We start from the raw sequence: 23,868 nt of genomic DNA, 5'->3' as shown, positions 1-23,868 counted from the left end.
GTCGTTAAAAAGAGTGGGGGAAGGATGCTTGGGTGGCTCAGTTGGTTAAGCTTCTGACTATTGATTTTGGCTTAGGTCATGATCTGAGGTTGTGAGATGAGGAGTCCTGTGTCAGGCTCTACGCTAGCTGGGAGGCTGCTTAAGATTCTCCCTCTCCCTCTGCCCCTTCCCACCACACACACTTACACACACACTTAAACACACATACACACACACACACATGCACACACATACACACAAAGTGGGGTACTTCTAGATCAAGAAACAAAAGACCAAAAGACCTAACAATAATTGCACTGAGTAAATCTTGATTGGGTCTTGGTTTGAAAAAGCTATAAAAGAAATTTTGAGGATACTTTAGAAAATTTGAATATGGACTGGGTATTAGATGGTATTGTATTATTGTTAACTTTATTGAGTGTGAAATTTACTTAAGTTGCTAGAAGAATGACCTGTTCAGGTATTTAGGGATAAAGTAGCATACATCTGTAATTTATCTTTAAATGGTTCAGCCAAAACAATTGTGTGAAATTTCATAAAAATCATATGGGTGTGAGGATGAACATATGTGTATATATATGTATATAGATGGCCTTCTGTGTATATACACACACAGTAGTCTCCCCTCATCTACATTGTGGGGGAGCATATGTTCCAAGACCCCCAGTGGATGCCTGAAACTGCAAATAGTACCAAACCCTATATATACAACTTTTTCCTATCTATGACATACCTATGACAAAAGTTTAATTTATAAATTAGGCACAGTAATAGATTAAAAGTAATAAATAATAAAATAGAACTGTAACAATATACCATAATAGGGGCACCTGTGTGGCTCAGTTGGGTAAGCATCTGACTCTTGGTTTTGGCTCAGGTCATGCTATCAAGGGCATGAGATGGAGCGCCATATTGGGCTCCAGGCTCAGCTCAGCATGGAGTCTGCTTGAGATTCTTTCTCCTCTCCCTACCCCTATCTCCCCCTCTCTCCCTCTGCGCTTTCCATTGGCACCTGCATGCATATTCTCTCTCTCAAATAAAGTCTTTAAAAAACAAACAATACCCAATAATAAAAGTTACCTGACTGCTGTCTCTCAAAATATCTTCTTGTACTGCACTCACCCCCTCTTGTGAGGACTGAGATGATAAAATAACCTGTGCGATGAGATGAAGTGAGGTGAATGACATGGCATTGTGACACAGTGTCAGGCTTCTCTTGACTATACCTCAGGAGAGGATCACGTACTTGTTGACTGCGGGTAATTGAAACCATGGAAAGTGAAACTGCAGATAAGAAGGGACTGCTGTGTGTGTGTATAAACGTGTATGTGTACATGTTTGTGTGTATGTGTGTAGATACCTATATGTATACTTACAGAAGTGTGTGTGTGTATGTGTGTGTATGAAGAGAAGGAATTAAAATGTGGCAAGATGTTAATGGTCATCGTAGAAGATATATGTGTTCATTCTACTAATCTTTCAACTTTTCTGTATGTTTCAAATTTTTCAAAATAAAAAGATGGAGAAAAGTATTCAGAAACTAGCTAGAATGGTTTTAGGTGGTAGCGTGTGTGTGTGTGTGTGTGTGTGTGTGAGAGAGAGAGAGAGAGAGAGAAATGGTGGGGGTGGATCATTGAGAGGGTCTCTAGGAACAGCTCAGAGGTAATATGAGAGATCACAGAAGCATATGTGATTGTCAGAAACAACAGGCTGTAGAAAGCCGTATGGGTCAAGATCTAGCAGGAAGGTGTGGGCAGTGGAGGCCAAAGCAGTCAAAGGAGCTCTTTGAAGGCCAGGAAGGAAGGCATGAGAATGAATTACTTTGACTTCCCCACATGCAGGAGAGGTCCAATGGGCCTTGTCCTCTGATGTGGTGACAGGAGCTTTTTTCATTTTTTTGGCCCTCTTTGGCTTTCTCATATAACAGTCTCTAGTGGTAGTCTTAAGATGGTCTTAAATTCAGAGTTAATTGGATTCATCTGCATCACAGTCCCTGAAAATACCATCTTTCTCTGTTTCCCACCCCCCTGTTCACATTGATTATCTATCTTAGAAAAAGCTTAGTTATGGAAGAAACCTGGAACATTCTAGGAAAGCCTAGAACATTCTATATCACCTTCAATACACAGTGGGTAATAGAACAATCTTTTTTTTTTTTTTCCTTTTGAGAGAGAGAGAGACAGAACATGCATGAGCATGGCGGCAGAGGGGAGCTGGGGAGAGGGAGAAGAAGACTCCCTGCTGTGCAGGGAGCCCCACATGGGGCCCAGTCCCTGGACCCTGAGATCATGACCTGAAGGCAGACACTTAACCAACTGAGCCACCCAGGAGCCCCCACCCTTTTTTTGAGGATACTTACATCAAACAACCTGGGTGGCTCAGGTCTACGAACCCAGATGTAAATAGGAAAAAGGAGACAACACAACTTCTTCCCAGAAGCCAAAATAAGCCCCAGAATTTGCCCCATGAAAACTAGTGGCCCGTAGCTTGATATGATCGCATTTAGCCATTTTATTGACATAATGTCAGCGGTTGAAAAAAAGTACTATTCCATGGAGGCTTCAATGCTCAAAGAATCCGTTAGGTGGCAGTGGGGACACAGGCATTGATCCGATTACCGCATGCGCAGGAGTGGGGGAGGCTGGTGCCAGCAACTCACCTCCTCCAGTGTTTGAGCCTTAGGGAAGTAACATTGTCAAGCAGCTTTTCAGGAGAAGAAAGAGGAAAAAACCAACAACCAGAGGGAAAAAATGATAGTTTATAGTATCTAACAGGTGAACTGCTAGTCACCTGCTGTTGGTTTTAATGTACATGTTTTCATTTGTTCTTGCTAGGATTCTTTCAGTAAAATAACTTCATATCCGAAGTCCTTTAGATCACTTGTGTGCTGTTTACAACATCTCTGTGTTGTTGGTTTTAGAACATAAGCTAAAATATAGGTAGGGAGCATGGCTCATTTTGTACAAGACCCAGTGCATTTAGTATGTGCTTTTATAGTGACACTCTTCATTCTGTGTAATTAGTGCTCATGGAAGGCTTTGTGTGGTCCTGGTAGGTGCCATAGGCTGGGGTTCCTGGGAAAAGGACTCAGATTTCCATGAAGAAGTTTATTGGGCAGTGCCCTTGGGAACATTACCCGTGAGAGTGACAGGAGCGGGGCTGGGCAGAGAGAAAAGCAGCTGCGTCACGGCTGCAGCCAAGTCTTCAGCCATTCCTACAGGAGCTCTGGAGCTGAACGGCTCTTTAAAGACCCTCTACCCCTTAAGTGAAGGGTGCCTGGACTTTATACCCACCCAACCACAAATGATCAGGCAACAGATGTGGGCTGCCCCTGTGAAGGGGACAGAAAATATTTCAGGTGAAAACTGTCAGCCATCAACATGCCCTAGTTCTGGGTGAATGAGCTCCTGAGTCCTGAATGGGCAGTGCACCACCATAGGGAAGAAGGTGTACTTTCTCTGTATCACCCCTATTTTTAGGCATCTCTGATGCCTCTCTTGCCGAAGCTACCTGAATTAGAAACTGTGAAACAGGAGGGCCTGAGTGCTGGAGTCCATGAGGGCACTGGTACAAAGCGGGTGTCATGTGGGATCCCCGTGAGAGAGCTGCAGCAGCTCTGGGTGCGGGAGGCAGAAGACTCCATGGTGAAGAGTCTGGAGAGAGAGAACATCTGGATGATGCGGGGCCTTCTGTTCCGGTGCAGTCCCAGTGCTGTGAGGACAGCCAGGCGTCCATGCAGCTAGGTGCACCAGTGCAGTGAGCACTGCTGTGCACCTCTAGCCCAGGCCCAGCTGGAGAAGTCCCAGGACCACCTGGTGCAGTGCACCATGCATTGCGATGACAAAGCCAAAGATTCAATAGATGCAGGAAGTAAAGAGCTTCAGGTGAAGTGGCAGCTGGAGACTTGTGTGGGGATGACCATATGCACCCATCCCGACCGTGACCAAGAAGATGAAGAAGTCTCTTATCCATTGGGAAATAGAAGTCTTTGCAATTGGCCATCAGGGTTGACAGCAGGAATCTATTTAAAAAGAGAATTGGGAGTTTTGGCCTTTTAAGTGACGTCCATGAAGAAATTAAGGGTGGTATCAAGTTTGAGGCATGTGTCACTTCTTTCTGGACACTGGCTCCTTTGTTGAACCCTAGAAAATGAAATGGGAAAAAACTGGTGCTGAAATTTGGGTCAAAGATAGTACAGAACGATTTTTAGTAGCTTAAATTTCACATGCTTGTCCTGGCACTAGGGATCTCCTAGGCCAGGGATGTGGCCTAGAAGCCAGAGACCTTCAAGGTACCAGATTCTTATTCGTACACAGGTATGAGCAGGCTGATAGCTTCTCCTAAACTGCCTCTGATCTGGTGGTGTGTGAACAGAGGTGTTTCTGTTTGTTGCCAACCTCCTGTTTACCAGAAGGCTCACCAAATCATTTTCTGTTAAGTTGTAAAACAAAATCTATGAGGTCACTAATTTAGAAGGGAAAAAAAAAGGTTTCTAGCCCTTTGTTTTGCTTAGTTTTGTTATTATATAAGGGATTGAAGTTGATTTAAGGTGTGGAGTTGGGAGAGGTAGTTTTGCTAAGAACTTTGAACAGTTCCTCATAGGTATATGTTTAACGCCATCAAGATAATGTATATATATTTCTTGAAATACACATTACATTTTTCAGGAGACCCTGCAAAAACATGAGAGGTGACGTTAGACTGGGTATGGCAAGCAGCCCTTCCTCTCACTGGCTGCTGTGATGGGCCCCGGGGCTCTCTGCAGCAGAGCCACAGGACAAAAATCTTGCAGTAGTTCATACTCTCCCTTGAAGGGAAAGGGGTTTTGATTGCACTGTATACCAGTATCCAGGAAGTGAGCATTGAAGGGGGCATTTCTTCTTAATTAAGAGAGTTACTATGTACCAGATTTAGAAGAACCTGGTTTTTATAGAACAGAATGGAATGAAAGCCTGAACTCAGTATTATTTAGCCCCCTCAAATAACAGAGCCCTATCAAGACAATCCCTTCACAATAGGAAAGTCAAAGGGGGAAGAACAAGCAACTCCTGTGAGCCATGATTCCTTTAAAGCAAAAGAGGGACATCCTCCCCACCATTACCAAATACCACTTTGCCAAGGGCCTTTGCAGCAAGCAGCATTCCTGCCCCAGCTCCAGCACCTTATCATTTTAATTAGGACCTTGTTGTTTTTACCAACTTATTCTTTGAAGTGATAATATAGTCTATGCTTGGTGTTTCAAGGCTGTGATATACTTTCTAGTGGTTCAGTTTTAAGAAATAAATAAGGGTTAGTTTTTCCTTAAAAAAAAAAAAAGAAAGAAAAGAAAGAAACCATGAAACAATGTCACCTTCTCATTTTGTTTTCCTCACATTAAAAGCTAATGGAAAAAATGCTTTGGCACTTCCTGCAGATGATATCATGTTGTTTTAAATCGATTTCTGATTGTGTGTGTGTGTGTGTGTGTGTGTGTGTATAGAGAGCCACTAATGTATAGATGCTATCATATATATATTATGCTGTAGGAGAGCTTGCTCATGCATAAGCATCTCAGATACACAGATTAGGCATTTCTTCTGTTGAAGAATTTCCCAAATTTGGGGGGGCACAATTGGTGATTATTTACTCTAACACATCAAAAGCCATTAAGCATGAGTTTTATAAACAAAAAAACCATTACGGTAACTTTTATAAAGAAGGAATAATTTTTGTTTACCTGAAAATAGACACTTCCTAGGTGGAAAATGATTGACTGTTATAAAGAAGTTTTAAAAATTTTTGAACTTTTCATTTTTGGCCTGACTTCCTCTTCTGTATTCTCTGACACTGATGATCTTACCAATTTTCTTTCTAATTTCAGCTAAAAGAACTCCTTTCTCCCCCTTGTAGTCATTTCACTAATTCTTCCCCCAGATGTGTTTTGGATGTATCCCCTCATCTCGACTCTAGTGCTGCAGCCCAGGCTGCCATCATTGTCTCTCCCAGCCTGATGCAGTAGCACAAGAATGGGGCTCCTTCCTTAAGATTCATCTCCCACACTTGGCTGCCAGATTGGTCTTCTGGAAATACCAGTCTGAGTGTGCCCACACCTACCTGTAAAATCCCAACTTGTTAGCTCACCCTACAAGGCCATTGGTGATATGGTCACAGTCTGCTTCTCATCCTGGACACTGACCACACAGTGGTACCCATGTACAAACCTGCCCTGCACTTTCATGCCTTACTGCTTTGCTGCTAGGCTCTGGTCCACATCACAAGCCTTCCCTCACTTCCCTGTCCAGGAGAATACCTTTAAAGACCTAGTTTTGAAAGGGCATTGGTGATTGTTTACCAGCTTCACTAGCAGGTAAATCCTTGCCTCCTTCTTCTGCTCCCTTAGTATTTTTATATCTAGACTAGTGGTTTAGCACAGAGCTCCTGAAGGCATCCTACCCAAGGGACCAGGTGTGCCTGGCATGAGTAGAATTCCATCTTGAGAACAAGGAGGAAGCCAACATTCAATAGCAGTGGGCATTTGTTTTACTTCGGAGAATATTTTAAGGATTTCTTGTGATTAGTGCTATGATATTTCTCTGACACAGGCAGAAAATGCTAGTTTCTTCATAAGGCTATTACTATAGTAACATAAAAGGAGTTAAAGTTTTGAAGCATTTTCTGGCTGGAGAGAACTTTTGATTGATCCTAATTAATGATGTGTCTCCGCAGGCAGTTGGAGGCGATTTCTACATTCATGTTTGTTGATGAAGATACAGATAGGAAAAACAGGACTATAGTAGCTTGATTATGAGCAATGTGGCTCTGGTTTATTTTTTTTCCATGTTACTCATCAGCTGCCTAAGTTGATGCTTTCTCCACAAGCAGAGGGAATTAGAACCAGTTAACCTGACAGTCAATGGAAGAATAAAACTAAGGAATCTGAAACAAGAAAGTGACTTTGTAGTAATTTCTATAAATTTTAAATTTATTTATAAATTATAAATTTATTTATAATTTCTAAATTATAAATCTATAATTTCTAACTTATAATTTCTAAAATTATAGAAATTATAGTAATTGTACAAATTATAATTTTTAGACAAACATGGCTGTTTATCTTGTGGTTCATGAAGAAAAAAGTATTGACCACGGAGCCCATGTTTATTGACTCTATTTTGCTATAACTTATAAAGTGTTCTGGGTCAAGTCACTTTACCTTTTTCTGTCCCAACTGAAAAAAAAGATGAGGATAACGTATCTACCTGTAGCCTCATAAGACAAACAAGTGGATGTGAATATAATAACTGCATCTAACAGTTTGTGAACGCAGATTAAATGGTCTTGGGCCTCTTTGGTTGCAATTGAATTCTCTTTTGTCTTACTTGGCTTTTCCTTTGCTTCACTCTCACACTTCTATTTTATGATCATAAGAGGCCGTGTCAACATGCTTCGCCTGGCAGGTGGAGCACCCTGGATCTGGGAGCTATCGTTCTCGAGTGCTTTCTGCCTCTCACTAGCTGGGAGACCTTAACTTCGGTCAGCCCCCATTTCCTTATCTTTGTTTCATTTGGGATTCTTAGGTTGATAGCAGGTCAAGAAAGTTGACGTATGGACTTCCCTGATTAATCCAGTCCTTATATAATTAACTCGATCCTGCCTTCATCTCTCCTTCCTCTGAGTTTCTAAGGAAGTATATCGGGGTAACACAGTCTAACCTGTATTAGTCCTCTGATGGTAAGCTCTAGTAAAGCAAGGTTCTTTGTAAGAAATCCTGTCTCATCCCCTACCACCCTGCCCCAGCCAACTCCTAGATCTGGGCATTTGCTGTGGACTCAATTTATCCATGTCAGCTACAGGGGGAACCTCAGGGACTCCACAGTTTTCTCTTCAAAGTTGACTTCTACTTTGACTTTACAGAGAAAAGAAATGTCCCTTGGCAAGAATTTCCTTTGATACCGTCCGCCTCCAGCACACACCCCTAAAAATTATTTGTATTGATTCATCCTCGAAAAGATTGAAAAAATATATTAAAATATAATGTGTACACAGCCAAAAGCATCATTAAAAAAATTAAAGACAAGCCACAAAGCACAAGAAGACATTTGCATTAAAGAATCAGTAACCGGAATTCAAAAACCAAATAAACACCCCCATATCTCATTAAGAAAAGTGAAAATAAGGAGGAGAAGGGAAGGAAAAGGATATGAACAAAAAATTTACAAAAGAAAGGACCCCAAATAGCCAATAAGCATATGAGATCTACTCAAACTTGTGCATAATCAGGAATATGTCAACAAAAACTATAACCCATTAAATGGGAGAAAATTTAAAATTCTGAAAAGAAAAAAAAAAAAAAAAAAAACAGAAAATGGTAACACTCATGCCTGGTTGATGCCAGGACATGTTACCCTATCCATAGGGAGAGCAAGTTGGCAACCCTCACAGACCAACAATTCCGCTCTGAGAGAAGCTCTCGATATGTAATAAGGAGATACATAAAATTGATTGCGGCTTTGGTTTTAAAAACAGAAACCTTAAAAAGAGTAACCTTTATGTCTACCAACAGAAATGGAGAAAAAAAGTGGAAGATTTATTTAGTCAGTGGATGAATAAATATTCGTGAAACTAATGAAAGTAAACTAAAGGTACATGTATCAACATGGATAACTCGCAATATAGGTAAATATTCAGCAAAAATAAATTACGGAGTAATATGTATAGTAGGAGACCACTAATACAAAATTTAAAGCCATGCAAAAATACATTGTTTATGGGAACAGATGTATAGTAAAAGTGTAAGATCATGCATGGGAATCAAAACAACCAAATTCAGGATGGTGATTTTATCTGGGGAAGAAGAAGGGGCATTGCAGCCAGAGAAGTAGTAGGCAAGAGGCTTCCACTATACCTGTAATATTTAATATATAAAGTTTAATATGTATGTTTATATTAAAACATGTAAGTTCTATACAAGGCCTCCTTTGTAAACTTTAGACAAGGGTACGCAACACCTCAGAGGCATGGCTCTGTACTACATTAATTCAAGGTGCTAACATAGCCCCATGTCAGGGCTTAATAACTTGGAGAGCAGAATGTCCTCCTCAGTCAATGGTCCTCAGATGGGACATAGCCCATACAACCATATGCACCAGCCTGACTCTGTACATCAAACAAACCCATCTTCTCCTTCCTAGCATCTCAGAGTCAAAGGGCAAGATCTTCCTTCCATCTAAGGCAAACCCCTCCAGCTGAGCTGTGTTCATTTCTCAACTTTCTTTTATCATTAACCTCTTGTTCCTGAAGCTTCGGCCTTGCTTGCCTGCTTGCCCTTTCTCCGTATGTTTCTATTTGCTGCTACTGCCTCCCACTGTGGTCTGGTTTTCTCTTTGGCCACATCACTGAAGTAGCTGTCACCCATAAGTCATGAATGCCAGACAGACAGCGACTCCGCAGTTCTTGCCTCATCTGATCTTTGCAATATTTGGCACCTTCCTTGGAAACTCCTCTTTTGGCTTCTGGGACCTTATTCTCTCTTGAGTTTCCTTCCCTTGCCTGCTAGTCTGTTTTATAGGCTCTTGTTCTACCACCCAGCTTGTGCATGCTCGTGTTCCTTCCTCACCCATGCTTCTTCTCACTCTCTTCTGGTCAAGTAGCTTCAATGTTTACTTAACAAATGTTTATTGAACACCTACTCCATCCTAGTCACTTTTCTCAATGCTAGGGATTTAGCAGTGATAAGGCCTTACCCTCATGGAGCTTACATTCCAGGGAGGCGAGACTGATAGCAACAGTTTTTTTTTTTTTAATGTTTTATTTATTTATTTGACAGACAGTGATCACAAGTAGGCAGAGAGGCAGGCAGAGAGATAGGGGGAAGCAGGCTCCTCACTGAGCAGAGAGCCTGGTGCAGGGATCGATCCCAGGACCCTGGGATCATGACCGGAGCCGAAGGCAGAGGCTTTAACCCACTGAGCCACCTAGGCGCCCTGATAGCAACAGTTTTAAAAGTAGATCTATGACATGTATGTGGTGATAAGTTCCATGGAGAAAAATAAAGGAAAAGAAAGGGAAACATAGTGCAAAAGGAAGGGGCAGGTTGTATTTATTGTATAGCAAATTGTCAGGAAAACCTCATTTAAAAATTAACTTTGCAGTTGACACCTGAAGGGAGTAATAATTGTGAACCATGTGGATATTTAGTGGTGTGTCATTCCATGCAGAGGGAACAGAAAATGCAAAGACTCTGGAATGAGAATGTTCCAGTCTGGGACATGTTGAGTTTGAAAGGCCTATTACACGTTTAGGTGGAAATGCCAAGAAGAAGATCAATCACCTCTAGAACCATTAGAACAAGAACCTATAAAATGGGCAAAGGTTCCACCAGCCCAAGGGAAGAAATCCAAGAGAGAATAATGTCATGGAAGCTACAAAAGGAGTTTCTGTAAGGACGGTGTCAAATATTGCAAAGATTGAGGGGAGGACTGCAGAGTAGCTCTCTGTCTTTAAGACTTAGAGGGCCTTGGTGATTTTTGGATGATAGTATTTCCATATATATATGTGATATTTATATGTATCACATATATATAATATAGTTATTTGGGGAAGAACAAGTTTGCTAGAGGTGGAAGAGATAGTATTGAGAGTAGTTTAATTTGGACTAGGTCAAGTGATAGTGTCTATTAGAGATTAGAATGCAGTTATACCTTAGGTACTTGAATTTATTCAAGAAATACTTTTTGGGTCTTGGAATTCCATATCTGTTAATAGTAGAGTAGTTTATATTGGATTAACCCTTTTGCAAATAATAATTTTAAACTCTAGAGGAAAAAACAATTACCTAAAGGTATTAAAGAGAAACCAAACTAGAAACTAGAGAAGAGTTGAGACTTAGTAGAGAATGGCACTAGATGAGTTTCTTGTTTTTTTTGTTTTTTTTTTTTTTTAAATGGCTTTCTGCCTAAGGGCAAGCACCTGTCAGCGTCATGCTGGGGCAGCTAGAATATGGATAGAAACCCACAGTTCTGATGAATTTATTTGAGGAATTAACAGACAGAGTTTGAGGTTATTGCAACTGGAAAATGATAGTGTTGTGGGGTATCCTAGAAAGGAGAGAATTGCAGAGGAGAGGTTCCAGAATGTGTACATTGAGTTTACCTAATCTCTGATCTCTGAACTACACACATGTGGGGAAGACTTTCAGTCAGCCCAACTAATGATAAAAGAACTGAATGGAAATTTCAACCCTTGCCCACTACAGAGGAGAAAAATTTAGTAACCAACTTAACTCTTCAGTAAAAATAAATTCAAAGCATAACATAACAAAAACCATAATCTCTACAATGCACCATTTGCAATGTGCTAGCACAATCCAAAATTACTAGACAGTCAAAAAAGCAGAAAAATGTTACCCATAATCAAGAGAAAAGAAATAGATGGAAATTGATCCTAAGATGATGCAGAAATCAGAATTAAGACACAATTATTTTAAACTAGCTATTATAACTGTTCAAGGACACAAACAAAAATATGTTCATAATGAACAAACAGGAAACTATTAGCAGAGGGAAAGAAACTGCAAAAAGGGAAACATTCTAGAAGTGAAAAATTTAATATCAGGAATAAAAAATTCACTTAATAAGCTTACCAAATGATTGGATATTGGATAGAAGGTCAGTGAGCCTGAAGGTAGATCAATAGAAATGATCAAAACTGAAGATGAGAAAAAAGGTGAAGAAAAATTAGGAGCACTTCAGTGACTTGAGTCAGTATCAAAAGTTCTAGCATATAGCAAAATAAGTCAGTCATAGAAAGAAAATTATCATATGATCTCCCTGATATGAGGAAGTTGAGAGGCAACGTGGGGGGTTTGGGGGTAGGAAAAGAATAAATGAAACAAGATGGGATTGGGAGGGAGACAAACCATAAGAGACTCTTAATCTCACAAAACAAGCTGAATGTTGCTGGGGGTAGGGGAGTAGGGGGAGGGTGGTGAAGTTATGGACATTGGGGAAGGTATGTGCTATGTATGGTGAGCGCTCTGAAGTGTGTAAACCTGGTGATTTACTGACCTGTACCCGTGGGGCTAATAATACATTACATGTTAATAAAAAAATTTAAAAATGTTTAAGAAAAGTTCTAGCATAGGTATAACTATAATCTCCAAAGAAGATGAGAGAGAAAATAGTTCAGAATTTTTTAAGAAAAGACTTTATTTATTTATTTGACAGAGATCACAGGTAGGCAGAGAGGCAGGCAGAGAGAGAGGAGGAAGCAGACTGGCTCCTTGCCTTGCAGAGAGTGGAGAGCTGGGTGCGGGGTCTCAATCCCAGGACCCTGGGACCTGAGCCGAAGGCAGAGGCTTTAACCCACTGAGCTACCCAGGCGCCCCCAGAAATTTTTTTATTATAAAATAGTGGCTAAAATTTTTCTAAATTTGGCAAAAAGACTTGAAATTATAAATTCAAGCTGCTAAGTAAACCCCAGGCAGAATAAATTAGTTAAAAATAAAATTGAATTAAAATCTTAAAAAAATTAAAAATGAGTAAAACAAACCAAAACTAGACACATTAAATTACTTAAACTGCTAAGAAAAATAATGAATACTGTTATGCTGAAAATAAATAAATTAATTTAAAAAAACTGCTAAGAATTAAAGGTCCTTAAAAATATTTATGGAGGGCGCCTGTGTGACTCAGTTGGTTAAGCAACTGCCTTTGGGTCAGGTCATGATCCTGGGTTCCTGGGTTTAAGTCCCACTTTGGGCTTCCCCTGCTCTGCAGGGAGCCTACTTCTCCTTCCCCCTCTGCATGCCACTCCCCTTGCTTGTGCTCTCCCCCTCTCCTCTCTGTCAAATAAATAAAATCTTTATTTGTGGAGCACCTACTTGTGTGCCAGGCTCTTTTAAGCCGTGGAAGAAAATACTACACAAGACAGTTCCACTACTCACAGCCAATACAAATGCCATTCTCTATAATACCGTTTTTACTGAGAAGACTTTTTAAAAGATTTTGTTTATTTATTTTTTTTGAGAAAGAGAAATAGAGATAGCAACAGAGAGAGCACAAGTCGGGAGGAGAGGGAGAAGCACGCTCCATGCTTGGGCAGGGAGCCTGACGCAGGGCTTCGACCCCAGGAACCTGGCATCATGACTGAGCCAAAAGCAGACACTTAACCAGCTGAGCCACCCAGGCGCCCCAAGAAAACCTGTTTTTAAATATCAGCTGATCATGGGGCCCCTGGGTGGCTCAGTCGGTTGAGTGTCCCAACTCTTGGTTTTGGCTCAGGTCATGATCTCATGGGTTGTGGGATCAAGTTCAGCGCTAGGCACTCTCCTCAGTGGGGAGTCTGCTTGGGGAGTCTCCCCCTCTGCTCCTCCCTCCAACTCATGAGCTCGCTTTCTCCTTCTCTCTAAGATAAATGAATAAATCTTTAAAAATAAATAAACAAGTATCAACTGATGATTACCGGGGTGACCCAGAGGTCGTACACATTTCTAAAATGGAACTTACCTTTTCTCCAGAGTTACTCCTTCCCTTATACTTCCTTTTTCAAGAAGTAATGCTACCTGCAACACTCCTGTAAGAGAGAAGACTCATCCTTTCTTTTCTTTACCTCTATGAGACCTAGATTCTGACTGTTACACCATTATATTGCTCAAACCTCTTCCCCACTGCACGGCACCTGTTTTAATTCAATCCTTTATTAGTTATGGCCTGGAAGCCCCCTAAGGTGTCATCTGTTCGTTCTTCTTTTAGCTGCCAGAATTTTCATTTTAAGTCCCGGTTCTTATCATGTCACTTTCCAGTATAAAATCTTCCAGTGGTTTTCCATCCCTTTGGAAATAAACTTTCTTTACCTTAGCATGACCTACAAAGTCCTGTAAGATCTGGGTCCTGCTGAAATCTCCAGCCTTAGTCATATCAAATCATTTGCAGTTCTCTGTTTGAGCCATGGTATCAGACCTCTGTGTCTTTACCAATGTTGATCTTTTGTGTGTGGTGTGGGGGAGGTTTTTCGTTTTTCATTTCTCTGGCTAACCTGTACTCATCCTTCAACCCCCACCTCAAAGATCACCTCCTCTTGTAAACCTTCCCTTACTCCTTTTCTCAACAGAATTGGATATTCCTATGCTCCTCCATTTTTCTAAAGATTTTATTTATTTATTTATTTATTTAAGAGCGAGCATGAGCGAGCAGCGGGGAGGGCAGAGGGAGAGGGAGAGAATCTCAAGCAGACTCCATCCTGAGCACAGTGCTTGAAGCAGGCTCAATCTCATGACCCTGAAATCATGACCCAAGCCCAAACCAAGAGTTCAGTGCTTAGCCGACCAACCGAGCCACCCAGGCACCCCATTCATGCTCCTCCTTTTTGATATCATGGTATCTTGTGCTTATTTACCTCTGTTATAGCTTGTGTTCCACTATATTCTCACCATTGATTTTCCTTTAGGATCAGGTCTTACTCATCTGTAAGTCTCCAGAACGTGGCATATAGTAGATGCTTGATGTTTGTTGAATATGTGACTGCCTGAGTGAAACAGAGTCTGAATTGATTATCTATACAGATCCTATCCATTTTTTAGCCACTCAGATCTTCTTTGCCGTGATAAACTTTCCCAAGATAAAACTGTCCATGTTGAAAAAAAGCAGAAAACTTGGGGGAAAAGCCCAAGGAGAAGGACTTTGTACACATGCTTAGGTAAGGAGACTTGAGGTTGCTGAAGCATAAATGGGCTTATTTTCCCACCACAATGATCACTCGAGCTAAATGATTCATCTCCTTAGGTGACCACCTTCTTGTATGATCATGAGACATGGGTAGGCCAGCTCACTTAAACTTGGAAGTGCAGTCTTTTTCAGTGAAACTATTTTTATACTCTTTTTAACTATAGGACTACACTTTTTCTTTTTATACCACTTATTGTTCAATAGTACTATGCCCACCGTTCATATTCCTGGGTCCTTTGCTTCTAAGCTAGATTTAGTAGGCCCTTTTATGAGCCTGTCCCATAGACTCACAAATGGGATTAAGCAACTCATTTTCCAAAACAAGACCTAAATTTTTCCAAAATATCTTTTGTTTGAAATCATTTTCAGCTCATCAGCATTACTGATTTCAGATCCACCATGATGGGAAATGATTCTCTCTGAACTTAGAGACCAACTCAAACCAGGAAGGTGGAACCCACAGAGAGGTTTGACTCTCACAGTTGAACGGGTGTGAATCATCTTTAACTTTGTAGGGAGGCCTTTGCTACGGCATCACTCCCATATCTGCTCTTGCTTCTGCTCCGTCTTCCTTCTGCCAAAGCTGGCTGGGTACAGGGATAGAAACCAAGTGAGCCAGCATTCAGCTCTGTTCTCACTGGTTTGTGCCAGTCCTCTTCTCTGTGGCCTGGTCTCCTTCTAAGAGTTTCCAGACAATATCATGCTCTTACGAAGTTTATAGTATGACCCCTCTTGAAAAGTATGCACATTGTTTTTCTCTTTGCTGAAGCTAATTACCACATTAGTATTTTCTATAGATACCTCTTGACTTACCCAGTATTCTTGCCCTGAACCCACTTAATAGGTAACATAGGGAGGGCTCTCGGAACCTGAGAGAGGCAATATTCCTCCAGAATGTTGAGCCCAAGCCACACATAGCAAGTCTGTTGCCAACTCTCCAACTCTCTGCCTCTCAGAAACTGGCGTTAGGATGAGAGAAACTCCTTTAAAGTTCACTAAAAAGCAATTTAGATGCAGCAGAAGTAGCAACAACAAAGGTATACCAAAGAAGGAAAATAAGTTGTCAAGAACAGTGAGTAATGGTAGAGTTTAAAAAAATCAATATCTGTTCACATATTTCTGTGCATGGGGTGCATCCATCAAAGTGAGTGGGTGACATTTGTCCCAGCCTGGCTGAGCCAGTCAGTGCTGTATGACTCACCTTCTGTGCTATCAGCAAACCACCAAGCCTCTTGACTGAGAGTTAACAAACTCACTAAAGGAAACTCCATTCTGAATCTGTCATTAATTGAATCTTTAAATGTAATCCAATTGCCAGCCAATTTACAAATTTCCTCCATATTCTCTAGCTTGTTTCTAACTTTCCTCCCAATCACTTTTGCAGCCTAGCTGGATTTGATTGGATTTATCTTAGTTTGATTTGTGGAGAAATTGAAATACCTCTGTCTCTAAGAAGATCATTGTATCTCCCCCACAGAGGTCAGGTAGAGCAGAGAGGTGATCTCATAGGGTTTTTCCACCCAGTGATTCTGATTTTTTAAGACAAATATGTGAAAGCCCCAATCATTGCCTCTTAAAATCCCCTTTGTGCTCAAAGAGGAAGCTTGGTGAATAATTCCAGCAAAGTATCAGGAATATCAGATAGCACTGATTCACCAAGTTCTGGAAACAGACCTCAGTTTCTCCAATTATTGGTTCAAGATGAGAAAACTGAAGATGAGGAAACTTCCCTTTCTCGACTAACAATGAGGTAACAAAACAGAGATCAGCTTGTCCTCTGACAAACATGACACATGAGTTGACAAGTGTTCCATTTTTTCCACCCCAGCTCATGCTGTGCCCTTCTGGCTACATTGCTTCCGTGGGTTCTCTGTTCAAGTCTTACTCATCTTTGGAGGTCCCACTGTCTCTCAGGAACCTTTCCCAACTTACTAGATCAGAGGGAGCTTTTCTTCCCCTGAACTCCTCTGGCACATATGCCAAAATCTCTTCAAGGACATTTAGTGTAGGCTTTCCGGGGTAGGAATTGTGCTGAATTCTTATTTGCACATTGGTGGGATGGTGGCGCTTAGCTTATGGCACTTGCCTGCTATGCAGCCTGGGCATCAGAATCACCCGTGCAGCTTTTAAGACCTTACAAATGTCCAGGCCCCACAACAGACCTTCTGAATCAGAATCACTACTTAGGTGATCTTACAGATCTTCCTCAACTTATGGTGGTGCTACATCCCAATAAACCCTTTGTAGGTTAAAATTATCACAAGTCGAAAATTGTATTTAAGACACCTAACCTACCTACGGAATATCACAGCTTAGTCTCACCTATCTTAAGCGTTCTCAGAACACCTACCTACCTTGGGCAAAATCATCTAATACAAGTGTATTTTATAATGAAGTGTTGAATATCTCGTGTCACTTATCGAGTACTGTACTGAAAGTGAAAAACAGAATGGTTGTCTGGATACAGATTGGTTATAAGTATAGCAGTTGGGTGCCTGGGTGACTAGTGGGTTAAGCGTCTGCCTTTGGCTCAGGTCATGATCTCGGGGTCCTGGGATTGAGCCCCATGCTGGGCTCCCTGCTTAGTGGGGAGCCTGCTTCTCCCTCTCCCTCCCCCTGCTTGTGCTTGCTCTCTCTGTGTCAAATGAATAAATCTTTAGAAAAAAGGTGTAGCATTTGTTTATTCTCATGATCACATGGCCAACTGGCATCACAAGAGAGTATCCCATGGTATACTGCTAGCCTGGGAAGGATCAATAATCAAAATTTGAAGTATGGTTTCTACTGAATACATATCACTTTCACACCATTGTAAAGTTGAAAAATTGTAAGTCAAACCATCGTAAGTTGGGGACTGTCTGTATATAGGCAGGCACTTTTTAAAACTCTAGACTTCCACCATAAATCTTGTGATGGTGTGTGGTATTGCTATGGGCACCCCTTCCCCCACCTCTAGGTCCCTGACTCCTACTCCCTTCCTTCCTTACAGAACCCGCATGTGTTCAGAGAGCCCCCCCCCTCCTCAGCATTAGTCCCCTTGCTTCAGAGAAGCATCCCATCACCCTCAGCGTGAAGGGAGGAGCCCTGTAGTCTGAAGCTAAACACCATGATTCAGGAATGGGTGTGTGACCCAATTCTGGCCTTGGAGAGAAGCAAGAGGGATGCTGGAGACCTCTGGGAAGGGTCTTTCTGTTGTAGGAAGCTCTACTCTTTCCTGCTGTTGTACTAGTGGTTACCGGGGCCACCCTGTGATCTTTCTCACTCCCCTCCCCTCTCCCACAGCGGGGAGCAAATCTTAGGATGAAACTGAAAAAATCTGGATCCTTGGAGGTGGATCAAGCCAGCCTGAGCTGATCTAAATTTAGACCGCTACTTGTGCTACATTAATAAATGCCTAATTGTTTAAGACAGTTCTCTTACTAGTGGTTGAAATATCCTCCTAGATACACTTGTTTTTATTTCTTCAATCCCAAGTATCACCCACACTTCCCTCTTTAATAAGTGCTCAGTAAGCAATTGTTGAAGGAATGAATTCACTGTCATTGAGCACCGATATATGCCGAGAACCGGAGATAAAGTAGTAACTAAACAAAGTTCCTGTCATCTTGGGTTTTGTACTCTGGTGGGAATAAAATGGCCTTTGTGGGTCAGGTTAGCAGCCTCTATAGAGAAATAAGCTTTTTGTTTCTGTTTGTGCAAGTAGATGGGTTCAATCAACATTAAGTGGTTAGAATGAGAACACTTGTGCCAAAGGATCACCGCTAAGGAATTCACCTGACCACCAGAGTGACTTTCTGCAGTTAAAGAAAAAGGAAATAACAAGTGGGATCATGAAGAATACTTTGTCCCCAAGTTCATGACTCAGAGGAAAAACGACAGTGCTCTTATTACTGTATCTCAGCCACAGAGCATAAGACACGTCATTGCAGAGGACCAAATGGGGTGTAACATTTTGAAAGGGCTAGGAAAACTTGATTTTACTAAATAAATGGAATTTGGAAAAGGAAAAACAGATGACCTACTGAGTGTCATCTGTGAGTATATAAAAGGTAATCACAAGGTAGGGATCAGCTCACCTCCAGCTCTTCCCTCTGTGTGATGCCCATCACAAAAGATTAAGGAAGGAATGACCTGGTAAGGGAAATGCCTGATGGGAAGGCAGATGTTGGGTAGCAGCAGATCTGGTCAGAAAGCAAATTCAGAGGGGTGGGGTAGGAAGCACAGTCCAGCCCCAGGAGTTGAGAAGCAAAATCAGGAAGACTAACAATGATACAAGACAAAGGGAAGCATTCTAGACCTAGAGAGAGGAGGGCTTTGTGGACCAGGGCTCAGGAACTTTGAGGCCTGACACCAGAGAAATGAGAGTCTAGGACATTTACCCTCCTGTCCTGAGGTCTGGCCTTAATCATAAACTCAGTACCAGTGGACAGAGAAGAGACTGACAAAGCATGACCCCTTCCAGGGCAGGAGGTGTCACAAAGGCCCTATGAGATAAGGTACATGACACAGTCAGTGCTGTGTAAATATTCAGTGGGTAATTGAGCTCATCAGGCGGCCCTGTAAGATGGCAGCAGTCAGACCATTCTTCATCCCTAAGCATTAAAATCATAGTTATCCTGGAACTGGCATGAATTTCGGCTCCCTGAAACAAAAAGAGAATTGCGATGGACATCTTTTTTTTTTTTTTTCCTCCTCCCACGACTTGCATCTCTGCCCCCTAGTGATAGCTTTGAAGTTTTGGGGGGGAGGCCACTTTCCTCTGCCCCCAAACCATGTGACTCAGGTGAAACCAATTCCCAATCACATGTTGCCACCTAGGAGTGGTTGAGTAACTTGGCTTGACTAATTAGCATATTCCTTCCCTCTAGACACACTGATTGGTTCAGGGGTGGGCATGTGATCCAAGTTGGTCCAGTGAAAGTCAATACTGAGATTTTTTGCTTGAAAGGCTGGAAGAGGTAGCTCTGTTCCTGCTGGTTTGCCGAGCTGTACATGTAGAACATGAGCACAGAGCCGGCAGGAGCCACTGCTTGGGGAGTGCTTGCCAGCAAGTGGAACCAATCCAGAGGAGAGCAGGGCTAAGAGAGAAGAAGGGATTGCAAGGCAATAATTCTGACAATATAATTTTGAGTCTCTGGTACCCGCTATGCCGAAAGACAGGCCTAGTCTTGACCTTCAGTTACTATTGATTAAGACAGTCTAAACTGGGTTTCTGTTGCTTGCAACTTGGTGTCCTGAAATGATAAATAATGGAAGACCATATTATGATAACTTGCTTTCCCATCTTCTCAGATGAGTTGATGAGATCTAGCCAGTCAACTTACATAGTGCCTCCTATTGCCAAGTACTGTTCTAAGCACTGGGAATAAAACCATGAATACAACGGAGTCCTTGCCCACAAGAATCTTAACTCCTAGCAGGAGGAGCCTGCTATTGAACAACTCAAAATAAATACATAAGAAAAGTACAGGCATAGCTACAAAGGATCAAGAAGATTACATTGAATCGTGAGCAGGAGAGGCTATTTTTAGTGGGGGTAGCCAGGGAAGGTCTCTTGAAGGAGGTAATGACATTTGAGATGAAGTCATAGTAATAAGAGGCAGCTGCTCAAGACTGGGGAAGAATGCTCCCACGAAAAGAAGAGCAGATGTAAAGGTCCTCAGATTGGAACAAGACTGGCCTGTTCAGGGGACAGAAAGGAAGTGAGAGTCGCTGCAGTGTCCTAAGTGAGGGACCAGTGGAGAGAGAGGAGACTGGACCAGTAAGCTGCGGCAGCCCCTTGACCTTCTGAGAGTTTGGGTTTTATTCTGAATGCAGTGGGCACTCACTGGAGTGTACAGAGGACCTGACTTACCTTTTAAAAACAGTCCCATTGTCAGGTAAATGTTAGACTAAAGGAAGATAAGAGGGAATAAGACCTATTGGGAGGTAATGCAGGCGTCCAGGTGAGAACTGATGGAGGGACCCTGGGCCAGGGTTAGAGCAGCAGAGGACAGGTGGTGGATTTGGGATACATTTTGGAGGTGGAGCCAATAGGATACACCAATGGGTTAGAAGTGAGGTGTGGGATGGGGGAAAAGAAGAGAAGTGTGAGGAAACGGGATGATTCAAGCCCAAGCGGTTAGGTGGATGATGGGGTCACTTACAAAAGTGAGAAATCTGAGTTGGGGGGCAGACTTGCGGGAGGAAAGAATCCATATTTCTATCTTAGCTGTGTGAGATGTCCTACTGGGGATGTAAAGTCGGCAGTTGGTTAGCCACCCCTTGAATGCAGCAGGGATATTTAGGCCGGAGATAGTTATTTGCAAGTCATAGTCATGGATGGACCGGATGAGGACACGGAGCTAGAGAAGAGAGGTGCTCAAACCCAGAACCCTAGGCCTGCACTAGGGGGAGGAGGAGCAAGGGAAAGGAGGAATGGCTGGTGAGCTAAGAAGAAAACCAGACAAACGCGATGTCACAGAAGCCTAGACAAGTGTTTCAAGAAGGAGCGAGTTGTCCTCTAGGGTTGCCCTGAGGTTGCGAAAGATGAGCTCAGAGCATGGGCCCGTGGCTTTGGCAGAATGACCCTGATAAGGGACCGTTTCATGGAAAGATAAGGACAAAAAGGCACAGGGCAGTGAAGAGAAGAAAGCCAAAGGAAAACATCCAGGTCAGGTGGTCAGTAAGTCTTGCTGGCTGGGTACCTACCGCAGGGCTAGACCTGTGCAAGGGATTGACAAGCCTTTGTTAGGGTATGCTGTCTTTAAGAAGAGACTATTTTTACAATTCATTCATACAATTTAGTTTAAATTTGTATGCAATGAAATACACATATCTTAAGGGATGAGGGGTTTTTTTTTAATTGCGGTAAAAATCACAGACCAAAATCAGCCATTTTAAAGTGAACCGTTCAGCAGCATTCAGTACATGGTGATGTTGTGGAATCCCCACCTTTACTTAGTCCCAGTTTTCATCCTTCCCAAGGGAGACCCCGTATTCCTTAACGGTACAGGGTTTCCTTTGGGAATATGCTGCCTTAATTCACCATTTAACTCACATTTTACATTTATTTTTTAGGTCTGGGTAGCTAGCCTCCATGTAACCCAGCTTTTTATTGCAAGAAGCAGGGCCAAGCCAAAGCAACCTGTGATGTTAGAAGTCAGGATCGTGATACTTTGGGGCAGGAGTGAGTTTGTAGTGAAGGGAAAGAGAACATCATGGGGGCTTCTGAGGTGGTCTGTGTCTGGACCCGGTTGGTGGTGCGTGGGTTTGTTCCCGTAAAGATGATTATTCACGTTGCTCACTCATGATACCCACACTTGTCTATATGTATGCTTCGATTTAAATTAAAAAAAAGAAGGGCGCCTGGGTGGCTCAGTGGGTTGGGTCTCTGCCTTCAGCTCAGGTCATGATCTCAGGGTCCTGGGATCGAGCCCTGCATCAGGCTCTCTGCTCAGCAGGGAGCCTGCTTCCCTCTCCCCCTCTGCCTGCCTCTCTGCCTGCTTGTGAGCTCGCGCTCTCTCTGTGTCAAATAAATAAAATTAAATTAAAAAATAAAAAAATCTTTAAAAAAAATTAAAAAAAGAAATAGCTACGGAATCAGGAGGCCTGAGTGTTGGCTCCAGCGTAGGAAGTGAGGGGCTGCGTGACCCTACACAAGCTATTTAACCCCTCTGGGCCTCAAACTCCCTCACCTGTAAATGGAGAGGATTGAGCCAGACGCCCTTCAAGGTTCCTTCCACCCAACATGGTTCCACGCGCAGTTTCCTCCATCCAAAGTGGGGCATTTGTGCTGCGGAGATCAGCCCGAAGCCCTCACTGACCTTGGCAGAGGGAGAGTCAGGCCTCATTCATGTTCTTCCTTTCAGAAACTAACGGTTGCAGCTGATGTCTCTGTGGTACCACTTGTCAGCGGCAAGGCAGCTGTGAAGTTAATGATAGTGCAAATAAAAAGCTGCTAGTAATTAGGCGGCTGGATGTTCAAGCATTATTGTTATTTTAAAAAATCAATTAGCTGAATAAGAAAATGCCATTGAGACAAACATTTATTTTTCTCCCTAGCACAGTTCCAGCTGGGAAGGAGGATGATGTGGTCGATTCCAGAAGGGGGAAATATGGAGCTGATAGATTGGAAATTAATATAGATTTTTAAAACTGCACGGGGGAAGATGGAAGCTTTTAAGTTTTTTTTAAAGCTTTTGTAAGAGAGGAAGAAACTTCACATAATCACCTGTGATTTGTACCCACTATTGTTTTATTAGCAAGCCTCCAGCTCTGGCAATGACCACATCCCCATTTTAGAAGGCCTTTTGTAACAAAAAAATGCTTTTAGGACATCTGGGGTTATTGATCGGTATTCCAAGCTCTGGAATAGGACCTGGGGAATCTATGAAGCAAGTAAATGAAAAAAACCAGAAATGTTTTCCTGTACATCTCTTGTTCATTGTTCGAATCACTGCCTTTAGCCAAGCAGATCGTATAATATGCTTGTGTTTGGTTAGAGTGCTCTTCTGAGGACCGCTGGGGTCTGTGTCCCGCATTAACCAGGTAACTCTGGGGCCAAGTGTGACCATTTCCTGGGCTTTAGTTTCCTTATCTGTGAAAGGAGATTCTGTTAGTGCCCACTTCAAGGGGTGCATGTGTATGTCTGTGTGTGTACACAGGTGTGCACACACATGCACACAAAAATTAGTTTGCATAACCCACGGAGAATGCTTTGCTCGATGCCTGACATGTAGCAGGCACTAGGGAAATATTAGCTCTTTTCACGCTGGGGAAAAAGAGGGAGTTCTTAGGCCTGTGGGGAAGGGGCAGGGAAGGGGCAGGCAGCAGGAAGTGGATCCAACTGTTTGCCTTTTCTGTGGCCTTGTGGACTCCTGCATGCGAAGGCTCTTGACCACTGTGGCTCTCATAAGACCCCCGCCAGGGCTTTCAGGCTACTCTGTGCTTGTCAGTTTTGTGTCCCTGCTCGTTGCACTTTTAGAACCACAAATAGCCCTGGAGAGAGGGAGTCAGAAGATCTGTGATGAATGATGACCACGCCTCCTGCCGCCACAGCTGGTGACACAGGCCTTTAGCATAATGGAAGGCATTTGGGGATCTATTTTTCTCTCACTGCGTAGAGGATTACTCACCTCACTCCTCTGTGTCACAAGGAAGGAGGGGTGGGGGGGGACACAATAAA

At 42.4% G+C, this 23,868-nt stretch overlaps 1 long non-coding RNA gene and 1 pseudogene across 1 annotated transcript in view; both read left to right on the top strand.

The window, feature by feature from the left end:
• LOC131830706 (uncharacterized) overlaps window positions 1–23,868 on the top strand; it is a 36,613-nt gene that overhangs the window by 2,667 nt on the left and 10,078 nt on the right. The window lies entirely within an intron of this gene.
• On the top strand, window positions 5–23,831 carry LOC131830705 (protein FAM136A-like; annotated as a pseudogene).

The sequence above is a fragment of the Mustela lutreola genome, chromosome 4, assembly GCF_030435805.1.
Source record: "Mustela lutreola isolate mMusLut2 chromosome 4, mMusLut2.pri, whole genome shotgun sequence".
Lineage (NCBI taxonomy): Eukaryota > Metazoa > Chordata > Mammalia > Carnivora > Mustelidae > Mustela > Mustela lutreola.
This window is presented reverse-complemented; position numbering and strand designations above follow the sequence as displayed.